The sequence below is a fragment of the Salvelinus sp. IW2-2015 genome, linkage group LG11 (assembly GCF_002910315.2).
Source record: "Salvelinus sp. IW2-2015 linkage group LG11, ASM291031v2, whole genome shotgun sequence".
Lineage (NCBI taxonomy): Eukaryota > Metazoa > Chordata > Actinopteri > Salmoniformes > Salmonidae > Salvelinus > Salvelinus sp. IW2-2015.
In genome coordinates, this window is record NC_036851.1 from 31,323,317 (window position 1) to 31,339,731 (window position 16,415).

A 16,415-nucleotide genomic window follows, 5' to 3' on the forward strand; every position below is an offset into this window, starting at 1 on the left:
ACAACAGTTTTCAGCTGTGCTAACATAATTGCAAAAGGGTTTTCTAATGATCAATTAGCCTTTTAAAATTATAACCTTGGATTAGCTAACAAAACGTGCCATTGGAACACAGGAGTGATGGCTGCTGATAATGGGCCTCTGTACTCCTATGTAGATATTATTATTTCTTTTTTTATCAGCCGTTTCCAGCTACAATAGTCATTTACAACATTGTATTTCTAATCAATTTTATATTATTTTAATGGACAAAAAAAAATAGCTTTTCTTTCAAAAACACAGACATTTCTAAGTGGCTTCAAACTTTTGAACGGTAGTTTATATATCCTAGTAGTATCAAATTGGAAACATCAAGAAACATTTTTACTTATTTTTACTCATACTGAAAACCAACAGCTACATCAAAGTTTTTTGTCCCTGAGAGCAACACATTCTCTTGGTCAGATATTCCCTGGCTTGGTGAGACACGATTCGTCTCCATCCACCAGAGCCTGTTCACTGGGGAATGTTAAATATCCCCTTTCCTTTGTCACCTTTACGGCTCTTATTTATTTGTCTGCTTTATTATAATGGTGTTGGGGACAGAGGCATCAGTAAGGTAGATGGGTCGTAACTCGTAACTCACCTAGGGACCATCAATCTGGGTAAGTTGACTCCCTGTATTGCTTACAACTGTTACTGTCATATTAAAGCAGCACATTATCAAAATCAATGAGGATTTAACTGCACTCCAGTTAAGTAGGTGATTGGTGCCAGTTAAAGCAAAGAGGTACGAGGAGGCTACAGGTAAACACAAACAACAACTCCAAACACACAACTTAAGGGTCACTTGATTGTCATTGTTAATAAAACTGTCACCTAAATCAATCAAAATAACTAGTAAGATGCCATACACTTAGAAAAACGGTTCTGGATAGATCCAAAAAGGTTATATTGTTTGCTTCATATATGGCACCCCTGAAGGTTCTATGTAGAACCCTTTTGTATGGATCTTTGATCAAAACCCCAGGGGTTATTCTTCACTGAACCAAAATTGGTTCCATATAGAACCCTTGGGTTCAATATAGAATTCTATATAGAACCTTTAGGGATGTCATATGAAGCAGGCATAGAACTGTTTTTGGTTAAATCCAGAACCTTCCTTTCTAAGAGTGTGTGTTTGGGAGTAGAGAATCATTTGGAATACCATCTACATAAAAATAAAAAAATTCTCTGATTCATGTAGCTGAATTTATTCTTGAAATCAATGCCTCGATAAAATATCCCTTGGATTTTAACTAGTGATATGAAATCCCTGTCAGTGTGTTAGATCATGACATGGCTCACTCTCACTCAGCACCATACTATGCTTCCAGGCAGGTGTTGTCCACGGCACTGTCCATTTAGATGGAGTAAAAGATCCCTCTCTCAATCTTACTCTCTCTCCCACTCTCTCAGCACCACTCCATACTCTCACACAGGTTGGCTTGTTTGAATGTGTTGAATGTGTTTGAACAGGTTGGCTTGTTTGAAGCAAGCTTGCACCAATCATCCTCTCTCCACAGCCCAGGCAGCAGCCCAGGCAGCACTAGCTCAACTTCAGCGGTGCTCACTGACCTCTCCTCTCTCCTCCCCTGGCGGTGACAGTCATCTGCCAGCACCAATTCATCCCTCTGGTGCTTCCAGGGTCGAGAGATGAACAAATAACAACGCCTCCCGCTCCTCTGCGGTCAAACGAGAGGCCACCAGGCGCTGCATCATTTCCTAGGGCATTGTCAGGGGTAGTGAGAAGGTAGTGCGCTATGGGGAGATGCATCCCGGTCAAGTGAGGCTCACTACATAACAGCCCTGACCTCCCCATGTGATCGTTCCGTTCTTAAATACCAGGGTGATTGGTATGTAGTTCATCATGAGGTGAGCAGATATGATGCAGATGAAGGCCCGGGACGCGGTTATAACTCTTCATGTAGCTAACACAGGAAAACACATGAACCTATGACCTGATGTTTTCTGAGGGCCTGAATTCAGGGATTCACTTTACATACAACGTAATGTGTCAAACATGATTTTATATTTCAACACTGTAATTCAGAAATCACTGAATTTCATCCTCCCCTAATGTTTGAGAGGAGAGAACAACCGCTACAGTAAAATCATGTTATTATGTGTAGAAGGTACAAGAACACAGTCAAGAGGAAGCATAACAAATTGTTAAGAAACTGTTCAAGACCTTTAAAGACAATGGGTTAACACGCTTTAACCTGAACTCTAAAATATTAGTGTGTGTGAGAGAGAGAGAGAGAGAGAGAGAGAGAGGAGAGAGAGAGAGAGAGAGAGGAGAGGAGAAGAGAGAGAGAGAGAGAGAGGAGAGAGAGAGAGAGAGAGAGAGAGAGAGAGAGAGAGAGAGAGAGGAGAGAGAGAGAAGAGAGAGAAGAGAGAAGAGAGAGAGAGAGAAGAAGAGAGGAGAGAGAGAGAGAGAGAGAGAGAGAGAGAGAGAGAGAGAGAGAGAGAGAAAATGTTGAGGTCAGAGAGGCGTGTCCACTGCTTCGAAATGCTACTACTTGTATCAGCTCACCAAGCAGTTAGGGTGTTTGGTTCAATTGTCTGGCTGTGCTTGTCTCCACAGTGTTTGAAGGGGTTTCAGCATGCATTGATTGATTACATGACAGCATTATCACTTGACCTATGGGTCACTTCACCTGAGTACCAAGGTTGAACAGGCTCACCAAGACGCATAGTTCACCAAGACCCATAGTTCACCACTGCACTTAGCAGGTTTATCAAGACACCAGACTTATGTGCTCTTATATGATAATTAGACAGACAAGGGAAAAGGCTATCATAGAAGATAAACCAAAAAACGGGAACACCAATTTCCCAGTAAACTCAACTGCATGAGTAGGCTATGGACTGTTGGATGAGGTGCATGGAATCACTGAGACATCATGCACATTTATGATCCAATTTTAAACACAGTTAATGACTAGTAATTAATTATTTCATGAATTACAATGAGCTGAAAAGGAGTTCAGACAAAAAATATATATTATCCTCCAACCTAGGGAGTTGTGTATGTTGGCAAGATGCAGGTCGGTTTTAGAGGTATGCAGTGCTGAGATAATTAAACAGAAAAAGGAAGGATGAGGAAGGAAGGACACTTTTTTGTACTCCAGATGCAGGCTATTACAAATGCATGCTGTTTCCTGTGTGTCTCTGTGAGGCAGCTCCGCTATCGACTGTGAGTAAATTAATATTCAGACGGTAAAAAAAAGCTACCCGTAGATGTATTAATCGAGCTCCGGGTGGGAGAAACAGTAGCGGGGATGCAGGTGAACCCTGGACGACCCCAAGAGCTGTCACACAGACATATCTGCTTATTATGCAAATGTAAGGATTGAGCTATTGATCCCAGCCTGTAGGATACCATTAGCCCGCCCTGCTGGGACCAGGGATATGTCTCAGTGTTGTACCCATGCACACTGCATATTGCTGATCATTTGCAAATATATATAAAATGTGCATGAAACAGCCTCCAGACACTCAATGCAAACAGACCATATCCCATGAAGGTGACACTGGGAGGAGGGGTGATGATGATGAAGATGATGATAATGGCGATGAGGATATTGATAATGATTGTAATTCTACAATAACAATCACAAGCAGTAAACACATTTTATCCATGTTTATTGATTATTAATTTCCGTTTCTGCAATGGTAATCAGGAATAGGGATCAAGTAGGCCTCCTGTACATATATATATAAAAAAATTAAGTAGGCTACACACTGTATCTTAATTGGGTTCTCTACAGATCTTTATTGTATTCTCTCTAGCAGTCAAACACACAGGATTTGACCACAAGCAGAACACAAATGCTAACACACACAAATAAGTTTACAGAGGAGACAACACAGCTGGATGAAGAGGAGCACAGGCACGGCAATTCATTTACACTTGCCTGATTATCTTTCACCATCCAGGCCGCTCCACAACTGAACCACACCTTCCAGAGTTGCTCTTGCACTTGATCCCTATGGAAAACACACATCAAAGGGTTACAGCAATTCAGCTATCAATCATAGGAATCACTCTGTGATCGGAAACAGACCCTGATCTGTTTATTATGAAGACTTATCTCTATTTGCACATTGTCTCTATCCATCTTTATCTAGCTACCATTCTCCACATCACCCAATCACATCAATCAATAATGAGAGTATACTGTGGTATTGCCTTGATGAAAAACGGACAGTAGCAAAAGAAAACAAAAGGAAGAATGGTGACAAAAGATATGTATATATAAGATACATTGTTTCTTCATACATTGTTGGTTGAATTCAAAGCTTTCCGACTGGACAAAAACTTGTTGAATCTACATTGTTTCCATGTCATTTCAACCCAAAATCGAACTTCCCCAAGTACAAATTCAGAGATCAATGAACACTGATGCTAGTGAATAGACACATTACAAACACTCAAGTGTCAATGGCGTATACCGAATGCCCCTGTCACTAGCCTACTACAACGCCTTATACCTGCTCTATGTGAGTGAAGACAGACATGGCATCTAAACACCATAATTAAAGGAAGTGGCTTACATAAAAAAGCTCTGTATATTTGTGAATTATTATGAGTATTAATAGACTGTGCTGGATATTTACAAATGAATGACTGTTATAAATGCATCCATTCTGTTGGAGCATGACATATTATTTGAAAAAGATAAAACATTCAGAAAGAAATTAGTTTCTCAAAACCTAAGAAGACAAATAATGATTAAGCATATATTTTGAGATTATTTTTTAAGGGTTAAGCATAGTAGTAGCATGCTTTATCTCTATTTTTTGTTTTAGTTTGTCTCTAAAAGACATAGCAAACGAACAACAGCCACAATTGACCACATTAATCTGTCCACGTATAACCAAATTAATCAAATTTAAAGATTTAGGCTACAGAAATGTGTGCTCATGATGAATTTTCAAGGTTTCTGTTCAGAATGTATGGGAGTCAGGAATTCCAATTATCAAAACGTGTTGACAACGTTCTGCAAAATTGAGAATGTTCAATCTCTTTTGCTAAATAGTTATACCTACCTTAATTTAATTGTGTTGCTAGATCTCCTTCGATTTGAGGATGGATCTAGTGTTTTCAGTAAAAACTGAGATTTTGATTGTATGCTGTTTTTTTCCTCCGATAAAATGTTCTTTATTTTTGTGATTACAGTTTGGAAAAGGTAGACCTATATTAGAAATCTTAATTAAGAAATATTTTTGGCAAGCATGATATAATAAATATGTGCAGAGTCTTGTACTGCAATATACCGTAAATGGCACAAGTGGCACAAGGCACATTCGAATGGTTCTCAAAACTAACTTTGAAAACATAAATGGTATAAATCCTAGATGTGCAGGGTATATTTTAAATGTTTTATGAATGTGCACCTCACACAAAAATATAAACACCACCAAAATAGAAGTTTGATCTTCCATATCCTTACCATTCGAGCCCACCCGCATCATGCAGCTTGCGCAATTATCAGGAGTCCATAATGAAGTCACTGGTCCACTACGGATTATAAATGGCTTTAGATCACCTCAGTTAGTCGGCAAAGGGTTTTTTCCGAGTTGATATATTTCCTTTCAATATAAGATATTCTAACAGAGCAATACAAAGTTGAATCCTGCTGTTTTCCAGATCATGAAAAATTTCCATAAAAGTTTTACTAACTTAGACCGTCATTGTAAAGAATAATTTGTTCTTAACTGACTTGCCTAGTTAAATGAAGGTTAAATAAATAAATGAAATGATTCGATCCTCAACTCGAAGCGAGGGGTAGGGTGCCATTGCAACGACAAACCTAGGGACCCATCTATGCAGTCTATGTCATCACAGGTCGGTGGATCAAATTACTTCTGAAATGTAGGAAGAACAATAATAAAAATAAACAAATAAAAACTTCTGAAATGTAGGCTGAGGTTGTGACTGAAGTCAGGCGCTTGACAGGCCAGCCTGTTTCAGGTAAGCCTATGGGAAACCAACAGCTCTGGTTGTTTTTTATGTTTAAAAGTATATTTTAAACGAGGAGCTCTAAATCATGCATTGACGTCAATGGGTAGCCTAATGTGTGAAAATTCGAGTTACACACGTGCGTGCTCTAAATTCCCTAACATAGTGGTCTCGTATAGGCTAACTAATAGGGTCAACTGTGCCCCATTGCTATCAAATGAGCTGCTGTCATAAGACACTTGGTCAGAGCAATCACGATAGAATCACATTTTGGAGCCATGTTGTCCAACTACAGGCTAAACCCAGTTCTAAGAGAGTTTAAGGGTCATTGTAAGGTCTTCAAGAAACAATTGGCAGAGGTATATTTTTTATTTATTTAACTAGGCAAGTCAGTTAAGAACAGTCTTAATTACAATGATGGCCTACCCCGGAAGACGCTGGGCCAATTGTGCCCCGCCCTATGGGACTCCCAATCACGGCATGGAATCAAACCAGGGTTTGTAGGGAGGTCTTTAGCACTGAGATGCAGTGCCTTAGACCGCTGCGCCACTCAGGAGCCCAAATATATAAAGAGAGAGGATCAAGGTACTTGCTTTCAAGTAGTGTGACATGTTTGTCTAAACAGTGATCAAATGTGAAGGCTTGGTGTTGTAAAAATATGTTCTTCAATAGCCTATAAATGGCATTACATTTTAGAAATGAACTTAGAGAAAATCGTCAGAGCTACAGTCGAGAGAGAGCTCACAAAGGACAGAAGAAATGGATGGAGGAAGAGATAAAGAGTGAGGTTGAGGTAGCAAAGAAAGGGGAGATAAAATAAAGAGTTGGAGAGACAATTGAGAGAGAAAAAAGAGCACAGGTGATAGAGGGAAAGAAAAAAGGAGAAGATAAAGAAGAGAGAGATGGACCCAGAAAGAGAGATGGTTCTGTGTGCACGGGCCAATCCTATCATTTATCAGAGCCCTGGAAGATCTACCATCAGAGCACCTCTGAGTGATGTTGCTCACTTGCCTCCACCTCCATCAAACCAAACCTCAGTGGGCTATGACTGCAGTTCCACGAGCTGTGTCAATTTTCATAAAGCATCGGGGTGCTGATCTAGGGTCAGTTTTACCTTTTAGATCATAATAAATAAGAGGGGGACCTGATCCTAGATCAGCACTCCTACTCTGAGACGCTTTGTCAATAGGGGCCCTGAGCTACTCTCAACATCCCCATGTAGGCTAATAGAGAGCGCAGTAACAGGTCAGTAACATGAACATTTCAACAACTTTGGTAGTCAGCAAAGAATGATTACAATACAGGTTTCATTATGTAGGCTAAATAAGGATGTACACCTTCAAAGCACTCAAAAGCAAATGTAACATTAGGTAAAGGGTGTCAAAACGGTTATGCCACATGTGGCCAAGCACAAGATGTATGGACGTTTTATATCACCCATCATCACTTTCTTATAAATTGTTTGTGAAGCATCTATGTAGGTCTCGTGATGGGTTATGATGGTTTCATTAAGCCCAAGAAGTTAAACATTCATTTAAACGATCCTTTATAATACATTTTGATACAATGGAAATACTAATTTCAAGCTGAACAAAGATATAGGCGTTTCCTTCATATTCCCAATGTGTTCTCTATTACAGGTGTCTTGCGGGTAACATCTTGAAAAGGTCTAAAAGCAGCTCCCGTGCGTGAAGAATATCAGGAAAAAGTGGCACGTGCTGGTTATTTATGCAAAGGAAATTAGTTATCGTGTAGCCTAACACAATGACTAATGTTTTTTTGTGTTAAATAGCCCAGATAAACTATTGACACAATACTTGAACAGGATAATAGGCTACATGGTAAACCCTTTCAATTAAATCCCATGGAAAATGTGTTCGACACTGTACAAGTTCAATGCAATCGAAATGCATGCAGAATGGCATACGATGATTATTGTCTGATTATTGACCTCGACGTTCTGGTAATAAAAACGCCTACATGTACGTGAGTAGGCCTACAGGCTATTAGGACTGATAAAATAAGAAAATATATTAGGCTAGTGCAACTTGAGAGATATGATTTGGTAAAATTAGCATATCAACCCCTTACAATCTCAGAGCCTATATAATGACTAACATCTAAAAAACGTAATTATGAAACTGGCCATTCAAAAAAACAAAAATTATCCCACTTTAACAACACACCAAAAAGGATAACACATCATCTTTAGCCAGTTCTATAACTGCCTACAAAGAAGTAGGCTACATTTAATTGACACAGCAAGTTCTGGTCTTGAAATTAATTTCCGATAATTTCTCGATAGGTTTCATCATTTTTATCAGCAGTCCTTCTGCTACAGAATTCAGTGAGCATCACGGTTAAAGGAAAAAAGCAATTCGCCTAATTCAATTAAAAACGATAAACTTTCGAGGTTTAAGTGCAGCCAACAAAACATGTTTTAAAGTTGGGCTAGATCTATATTAACTTGTGCAACCGTGCAATATTTTTCCGTCTCTTAAATTAAATGAAGTTTAACACGGTAAATGACTGCTGGCAAGTTAATGTCGGCCATAAAAAAATGTGGATTATGGTGGAAAACAACAATTGACTAGTCACTATTGATTTCCGCATTATGCTGACATGTTTTTGGGGAAACAAGGGAGAAAAGTGAGAACGGTAGTGAGTGGGGAGATCACATCTGGTACGTTCAGAATCTGAAAGTTGCTCACATTTGTCAAATATTGCTTGAAAAATAAACAATTACATGGCAAAACAACGATATCAGAACGCTGAAGTATAGCCTACACGTTAAAAAAAAATTTACGTTAAGAAAATACAAATGTAAGAAAATAGGTTTCTGCTGCATCGGAATGAATTAGATTAAATTCAGGCTAAAGTGGGGATAATGTTATTAACAGTTTTACAGACCATTTCAAATATTTATTTTTTCACTCGTTGCAAATTCACTTCAATTAGAAACATCAAATTGCATGTTTACTGGTGTTTACAGCTCTTCACTTACTCCTCGACTACATTGCTTTCCTTGGGTGATTGGAACTTGCTCCCCGTTTCAACTTAGACCTTTAACCTCTGACTCTCCTTGGGCTGACTCGGTCACCGGGTTGGAGAGGCAACACTCAGTTGACTAAATATTCAAAAAATTCTCTCAATCGATTACCAACAAACCACTCCAACTCCACTTATCTGTCACAGGCTATACTGCAAATTGAAATCGGCCTGGCGTGAAGTTCAATACGTTCTGTTATTTTGTAGAATCACCTCAGAATAGGAACTTGCACATTTAACAATGATGCGTGCCCTTTTTTTTTACTGACTTTGAAATTCAGGGTGTTCATTTATTTTTGTATAAGATTGAAAACATGTTAAATCATAAAGATTATTATTATTAACATATTCATAAAATAATGTTTGTTTATAAATTAAACTATATTATTATCATGACAATTGTATGTTGTTGTAATGTGTAATTAATATGAGCAGGTATATTATTCATATTAATTTTATTAGCCTTAGTTCACCCGGTGATCCTTGGCATTAAGTGTAGGGACACATACTTTTAATGAATTGACTCGAACTTTAGTTTGTTAATGGACAAATCACTTTGTATAAGGGCTGGTCCCGCTATTTACAGAACCATGAGCTTGGGTCTGAAACAATCGATGTTAGCGAAATAGAAGAATAATGAGCACCCGGTTACATTAAGATCATTGATGGTATAGGCATATACTTTTTATTTATCGTTTAGGGAGGGCACTTCATAATATCAACTTGGAGAGATCCGTTATTTTAACGTGACCATCATAACATAAGGCTGCCGAAATAAAGGTAACAGAGCTCCCTTACAGTTTATCCTCAATGTTGTGTAACATAGTAGATATAACAGGCCTGCATGCCTGATTCATGTAGACGACAAATGAAAATGAATGATTCTTTCCATCTGAACAGCCTATGCAGAAACAAAGGGCCCATAATACTGGGGTATTCAAACTCTTCTAGTTCTTTGTCTACCCTATTGTAGCATATCATACTACCTAATGTAAAGTAACATATCATACTAAATGGAGTGTGACGGATTTTAGTCAAATATAATAGCCTATGTTTAGTTGTGAGACCACAGCCAGCGTACAGAGAGGCTTCAATCTAGAGCGAGCTGATGTTGCAAGTCTGTGAGAGAGTGAAATATTGTTTTCAGTCTGATTGAACGCAAACATGCAGCTTCTCTCTGCCTGCCAGAAGTTAACGTCTCTGCAGTATAAAATAGCAGCATTCAAACGCAGAATTGCCTAATCCGTATGTAAGTGTTTTGCCTTGTTATAACCACAAAATTCAATTGGAAATAAGAATAGAACCAAATGTCACCTCAAGAACAACGTGGTCAGTATTTGCTAATACATGACGGCATACCTGTTTATGTTCTGGTATTGATACTACTCAGTAGTAAACCTCTGTTAAACGTAATACTTGATGAACTACACTGGGAATTCCTAGTGGGATATAGGCTATCCAGCCAATGCTTTCTATTTATGGAGATTCTATCCGAGATTGGGGCACCATTGCGTGTGTTCAATATCTGCTGTTCATAGCGGAATTATTCTGTTGATTATGTGTTTTTTAGCAACCTACTAAAGAAGTTCTATGTTTCATGGTGACTGATGGGTTTTCGTTGCACTTCTCTGTTCCGACACTGTATGCCTGGAAGTATTTTCCAGCACCAGCTGCCAACTCCGAGTCCACACCCACTATGCCACGTGCACTGTTACGCAGGCCTTCAGGCTGCGTAATCCTGAACGAGCACGTCGAGAGCAACAAGCAGTTCGCAAACAACTTTTGCCTGCACAGTATTTTAACATGTTTCAAGATTGTATGCATAGTAAAGGATCGCATATTTGGTTATTGACTATGACAGCTACCCGACATCTGACGTTAATAAAAGTATACAACTTTTGGTGAATCTTTCTTGAATTTCAGCGAAAGATTATGCTACGGTGTGTGTAGATAGAGCCTTTCAGCTTATCAATGGAGATGAAAAGTCGGGCTATTATTATAGCTGAGGTTAAGCACATTTTGTGTATTCGCAAATGTTCATGTTTCATTGTCATTCTTTACTCATGTTTCACTATCAACAGGTCAAAAAATTCGACTCCGGTGGGACTCGAACCCACAACCTTTGAATTACCACGATCTCAAACCTAGAAGTCCAATGCGCTATCCATTGCGCCACGGAGCCACTGAATAGTTGGGAAGTAGTTTCAAATACGACCCTCGGCCTTGAAACATGCCCATCTTTTTACCTATACGCTTCATCCCTATATGTTAGGGCAGTTACGAAATAGGCTGCACACGATTTGAATTAAAATGCAAAGTCTCAAAAAAATCCATCAAACGCTTTTATTTTGGGTGGTTTCAAAATAGATGACCCAAGCTGTAGCCTACAATAACTCAAGTTTTTTGGTCACATATTATTAGGCTACATAGACCCATTATAAACTCAACACAACCGTTACATCACTCCAGCACAGTCACAGTACCATCTCTTACATATTATGAAATTGATGGTCTTTCGTTACAATATTGTACTGGCGGTTTGAGACAGTCAGTCGAGGACATTTCTGGTAGCGAAAACCAATCATATCCCTGTTCCTACCAAGAAGTTACGAAGAATTGCCCTCACCAACCAATCAGAGACGGCACCGCTACCAAGACGTTACCATGAATTGGCCAATGAGAACAGAGCTGTGGAACACTGCTCACACAGCGATGACCGCTGGCCTTGGCGTGGTTCATGACGCTTCCAAATAAAATTGGCTTATCAGAGTAAAAGTAGATAGATATTTGGTTGAGTGAGGTTACCATTTATTGCATGATATAACATACATAGTTTCCCTGCAAAAGATTACCTTAGAAAGGATGCAGAGATGTGTATTCCATGTTGTTCTAGTGAGGCGGAAAGAACCATATGCTCTACTCTCACCTGTGCGAACACTTTCTTATTGTATACATACCTAGGCTACACACAGTCAGGTCAAAAATGATTGGCACCCTTGATAAAGATGAGCAAAAAAGACTATGAAATAAATAATTCAAATACTGAGCTATATTGTATGCAAAAAAATATATATTATTATTTTACATTGATACAATTGCTCAGAGAAGGAGATTTGGTTTAACTTTGTTTTTTAAAATGTGTTAAAATGATTGGCACCCCTGTTTTCAATACTTTGGCACCCTCCCCTTGCAAAGATAACGGCACTGAGCCTTTTTCTAAAATGTTTTATTTGATTGGAGAACACATTGGTAGGCCATTCCTCCATACAAAATCTTTCCAGATGTGAAGGATGGTTTTGTTCTCTTTTTAACAAAAATATATGCCTTATAGAAATAGGACATGTTAATCACAAAACATAGCGTGACTGCAGAAAAGCTGTTGTTAATCTAGGGTGTCGACTGTGCAAACCACAAGGTTGAGACAAGATGTAAAAATGCTGAATAACAAGAAAACAGGAACTGAGGAATGTGTAGGAAAAATGCTGAATAACAAGAAAACAGGAACTGAGGAATGTGTAGGAAAAATGCTGAATAACAAGAAAACAGGAACTGAGGAATGTGTAGAAACCGACAACTCAGCTCAATCTTCACAAACACCATTCCGGACATCTGAATCCTGAGTGCTGTGGGGCTGGGACCAGCCTGGGCACCACCGATAGGCTAGCAAGTTTAAACCACGCTAAGCCTCTACTGTGACAGGCCAACTCTAAAGTTGGAACTACCTCTGTCACAGTATAAAAGAAGATGTCTGTACTATTTCAGTCAGTTCTCTGCTTTACCCTGCGTGGTGATACAGTGAACCTGTATATACGAAAATTGCATTTACCATTTATCGCTTATGTTAAATAAAAATACTTAAAGTATATTCGGTGACTCTGAATCTGTCACGTTCCTGACCTGTTTTCCTTTGTTTTGTATTTGTTTTAGTTGGTCAGGGCGTGAGTTGGGTGGGTTGGTCTAGGTTTGATTTTCTATGTTGGGATTTTGTGTTCGGCCTGGTATGATTCTCAATCAGAGACAGCTGTCAATCGTTGTCCCTGATTGAGAATCATACTTAGGCAGCCTGGGTTTCACCTGTGTTTTGTGGGTGTTTGTTCCTGTGTCAGTGTTTGGGCCACACAGGACTGTTTCAGGTTAGTCACGGTTGTTGTATTTTGTAGTGTTTGTTGTTTTCCCATTAAAATATGAATACTTACCAATCCGCATCTTGGTCCGATCCATGCTCCTCCTCCTCAGACGAGGAGAACGACTACGACAGCCGTTACAGAATCACATTTTATCTTGATACCAGATTCGATTGACGCAACCCTTTACAAGATCAGATATGGCCATTGCAAAATGTTTATTTTGTGGTAAACTAACCATTTCTTTGTGGAGTTGGATGTGTGCTTGGGGTTATTGTCTTGCTGGAAGATCCACTTGCGGCCAAGTTTCAGCCTCCTGACAGAGGCAACCGGGTTTTTTGCTAAAATAACCTGGTACTTGGTAGAATTCATGATTCTGTTGACCTTAACAAAGGCCCCAGGACAAGTGGAAGCAAAACAGCCATAAAACATCAAAGATTCACCACCATATTTTAAAGTAGGTATGAGGTTCTTTTCTTCATCCTTCCTTCGACACTGGTGTGTGTGGCCACTCATGTTTTACTATCAACAGGTCAAAACCTAAACTCCAGTGGGACTCGAGCCCACAACCTTTGAATCAATTCAACCCTTTACTTAGAAGTCCCATGCACTTTCCATGACAAGGATATTGTTCATCAGTCGAGGTTGTGCAACTAGGAATTAATAATTGTAGCGAATTCACCGGGAATTTATTTTAAGCAAAAATGAACATACTGACCGACACGGTCCTGAGATAGCTGCTGTATTTAGCCTAGAATTGTGTTTCTTATGCTTTCTTTTCCTTACTTTGAAAACATGAGAGTAGAAAAGCATTGGGCTTCTGCCAACATATATCATCCTCCATAACGTTTTAATATGAAACCTGTCTATTTTTGTCAAACCACTCACTCTCGTCAGGATTTGAACTTGTAGAAAGGTACATTAGAAGGCTAAACACCACAGGAGTTAAATCTTGTTTATCCCAGTTTTAGAGAAAGGGCTTAATCTATAAATGTAATATCATGATCCCATCGAAAACGTAATGTTAGCTAAGTTATTTTGATTGTAAATCAAGGAAGTAATTGAAGACAACATAATTGGAGGAAGATGTGAGAATGACAAATATACTCTTATTTTTTTAAATCAGTGCACAGCACACACTCAGGAAAATTAAATAGTTTATACAATGGCGCATTCAAAGACTGACAATAATTGATCAGAATGTAATTACAGCATTCAGCTAAGGGGTTTTGTGCTCAGAGTAAATTAAGAGGAAGGGGACTTCCGGGTTGGAGCGGGTAGTCGCATTTCGCTTCGCTCCACAGGTAGTATTACATTTCATTTCATTTCATTACAGTACAACGGTTTGATTTGTTTGATCTTAGCAATTTTTTCTTAGCTAGCTACATAGCCGTCTTTGTATCAAAGATAATTGTGTAGTTTAGAGTAATTATCGAGGTTAGCTAGCCAGCTATTTTCGTTCTCCTACCTAGTCAACACTGCTAGCTAGCCAGCTAGCCAACTTCTACCGAATAGCAGCACTGTAGAAACTATTACATTACAACGGAACGACTTGATTAGTGTAGTGTTAGCTAGCTACATAGTTGTCTTTGCTGTCTTTGTATCCAAGATAATTGTGTAGTTTAGAGTAATTATCGAGGTTATCGAGGTTACCTAGCCAGCTACACTTTCAAACAAAGTCAACAACGCAGCCACTGCTAGCTAGTCTACTTCACCAGCCAGCAGTACTGTATCATTTTAGTCAATAAGATTTTTTGCAACGTAAGCTTAACTTTCTGAACATTCGAGACGTGTAGTCCACTTGTCATTCCAATCTCCTTTGCATTAGCGTTGCCTCTTCTGTAGCCTGTCAACTATGTGTCTGTCTATCCCTCTTCTCTCCTCTCTGCACAGACCATACAAACGCTTCACACCGCGTGGCCGCTGCCACTCTAACCTGGTGGTCCCAGCGCGCACGACCCACGTGGAGTTCCAGGTCTCCGGCAGCCTCTGGAACTGCCGATCTGTGGCCAACTAGGCAGAGTTCATCTCAGCCTATGCTTCCCTACAGTCCCTCGACTTCTTGGCACTGACGGAAACATGGATTACCACAGATAACACTGCTACTCCTACTGCTCTCTCCTCGTCTGCCCACGTGTTCTCGCACACCGCGAGAGCTTCTGGTCAGCGGGGTGGTGGCACTGGGATCCTCATCTCTCCCAAGTGGACATTCTCTCTTTCTCCCCTGACCCATCTGTCTATCGCCTCCTTTGAAWTCCATGCTGTCACAGTTACCAGCCCTTTCAAGCTTAACATCCTTATCATTTATCGCCCTCCAGGTTCCCTTGGAGAGTTCATCAATGAGCTTGACGCCRTGATAAGTTCCTTTCCTGAGGATGGCTCACCTCTCACAGTTCTGGGTGACTTTAACCTCCCCACGTCTACCTTTGACTCATTCCTCTCTGCCTCCTTCTTTCCACTCCTCTCCCTTTGTAATCTACTCTCTCACCTTCCCCCCCTACTCACAAGGAGGCAATACGCTTGACCTCATCTTTACTAGATGCTGTTCTTCCACTATCTCATTGCAACTCCCCTCCAAGTCTCCGACCACTACCTTGTATCCTTTTCCCTCTCGCTCTCATCCAACACTTCCCACACTGCCCCTACTCGATGGTATCGCGCCGTCCCAACCTTCGCTCTCTCTCCCCCGCTACTCTCTCCTCTTCCATCCTATCATCTCTTCCCTCTGCTCAAACCTTCTCCAACCTATCTCCTGATTCTGCCTCCTCAACCCTCCTCTCCTCCCTTTCTGCATCCTTTGACTCTCTATGTCCCCTATCCTCCAGGCCGGCTCGGTCCTCCCCTCCTGCTCCGTGGCTCGACGACTCATTGCGAGCTCACAGAACAGGGCTCCGGGCAGCCGAGCGGAAATGGAGGAACTCGCCTCCCTGCGGACCTGGCATCCTTTCACTCCCTCCTCTCTACATTCTCCTCTTCTGTCTCTGCTGCTAAAGCCACTTTCTCCTCAATCCAAGCATCTGCCTCTAACCCTAGGAAGCTCTTTGCCACCTTCTCCTCCCTCCTGAATCCTCCTCCCCTTCCCCCCTCCTCCCTCTCTGCGGATGACTTCGTCAACCATTTTGAAAAGAAGGTCGACGACATCCGATCCTCGTTTGCTAAGTCAAACGACACCGCTGGTTCTGCTCACACTGCCCTACCCTGTGCTTTGACCTCTTTCTCCCTCTCTCTCCAGATGAAATCTCGCGTCTTGTGACGGCGGC

The 16,415-nt window shown here is 40.3% G+C and overlaps 1 non-coding gene across 1 annotated transcript; it reads right to left on the reverse strand.

The window, feature by feature from the left end:
- Window positions 1–11,123: 11,123 nt before the first annotated feature.
- trnar-ucu (transfer RNA arginine (anticodon UCU)) lies at window positions 11,124–11,213 on the reverse strand. Its single transcript is given in 2 exon segments — window positions 11,124–11,159; window positions 11,177–11,213. It is a non-coding gene; the product is annotated as a tRNA-Arg (tRNA).
- Between the last annotated feature and the right edge of the window lie 5,202 nt (window positions 11,214–16,415).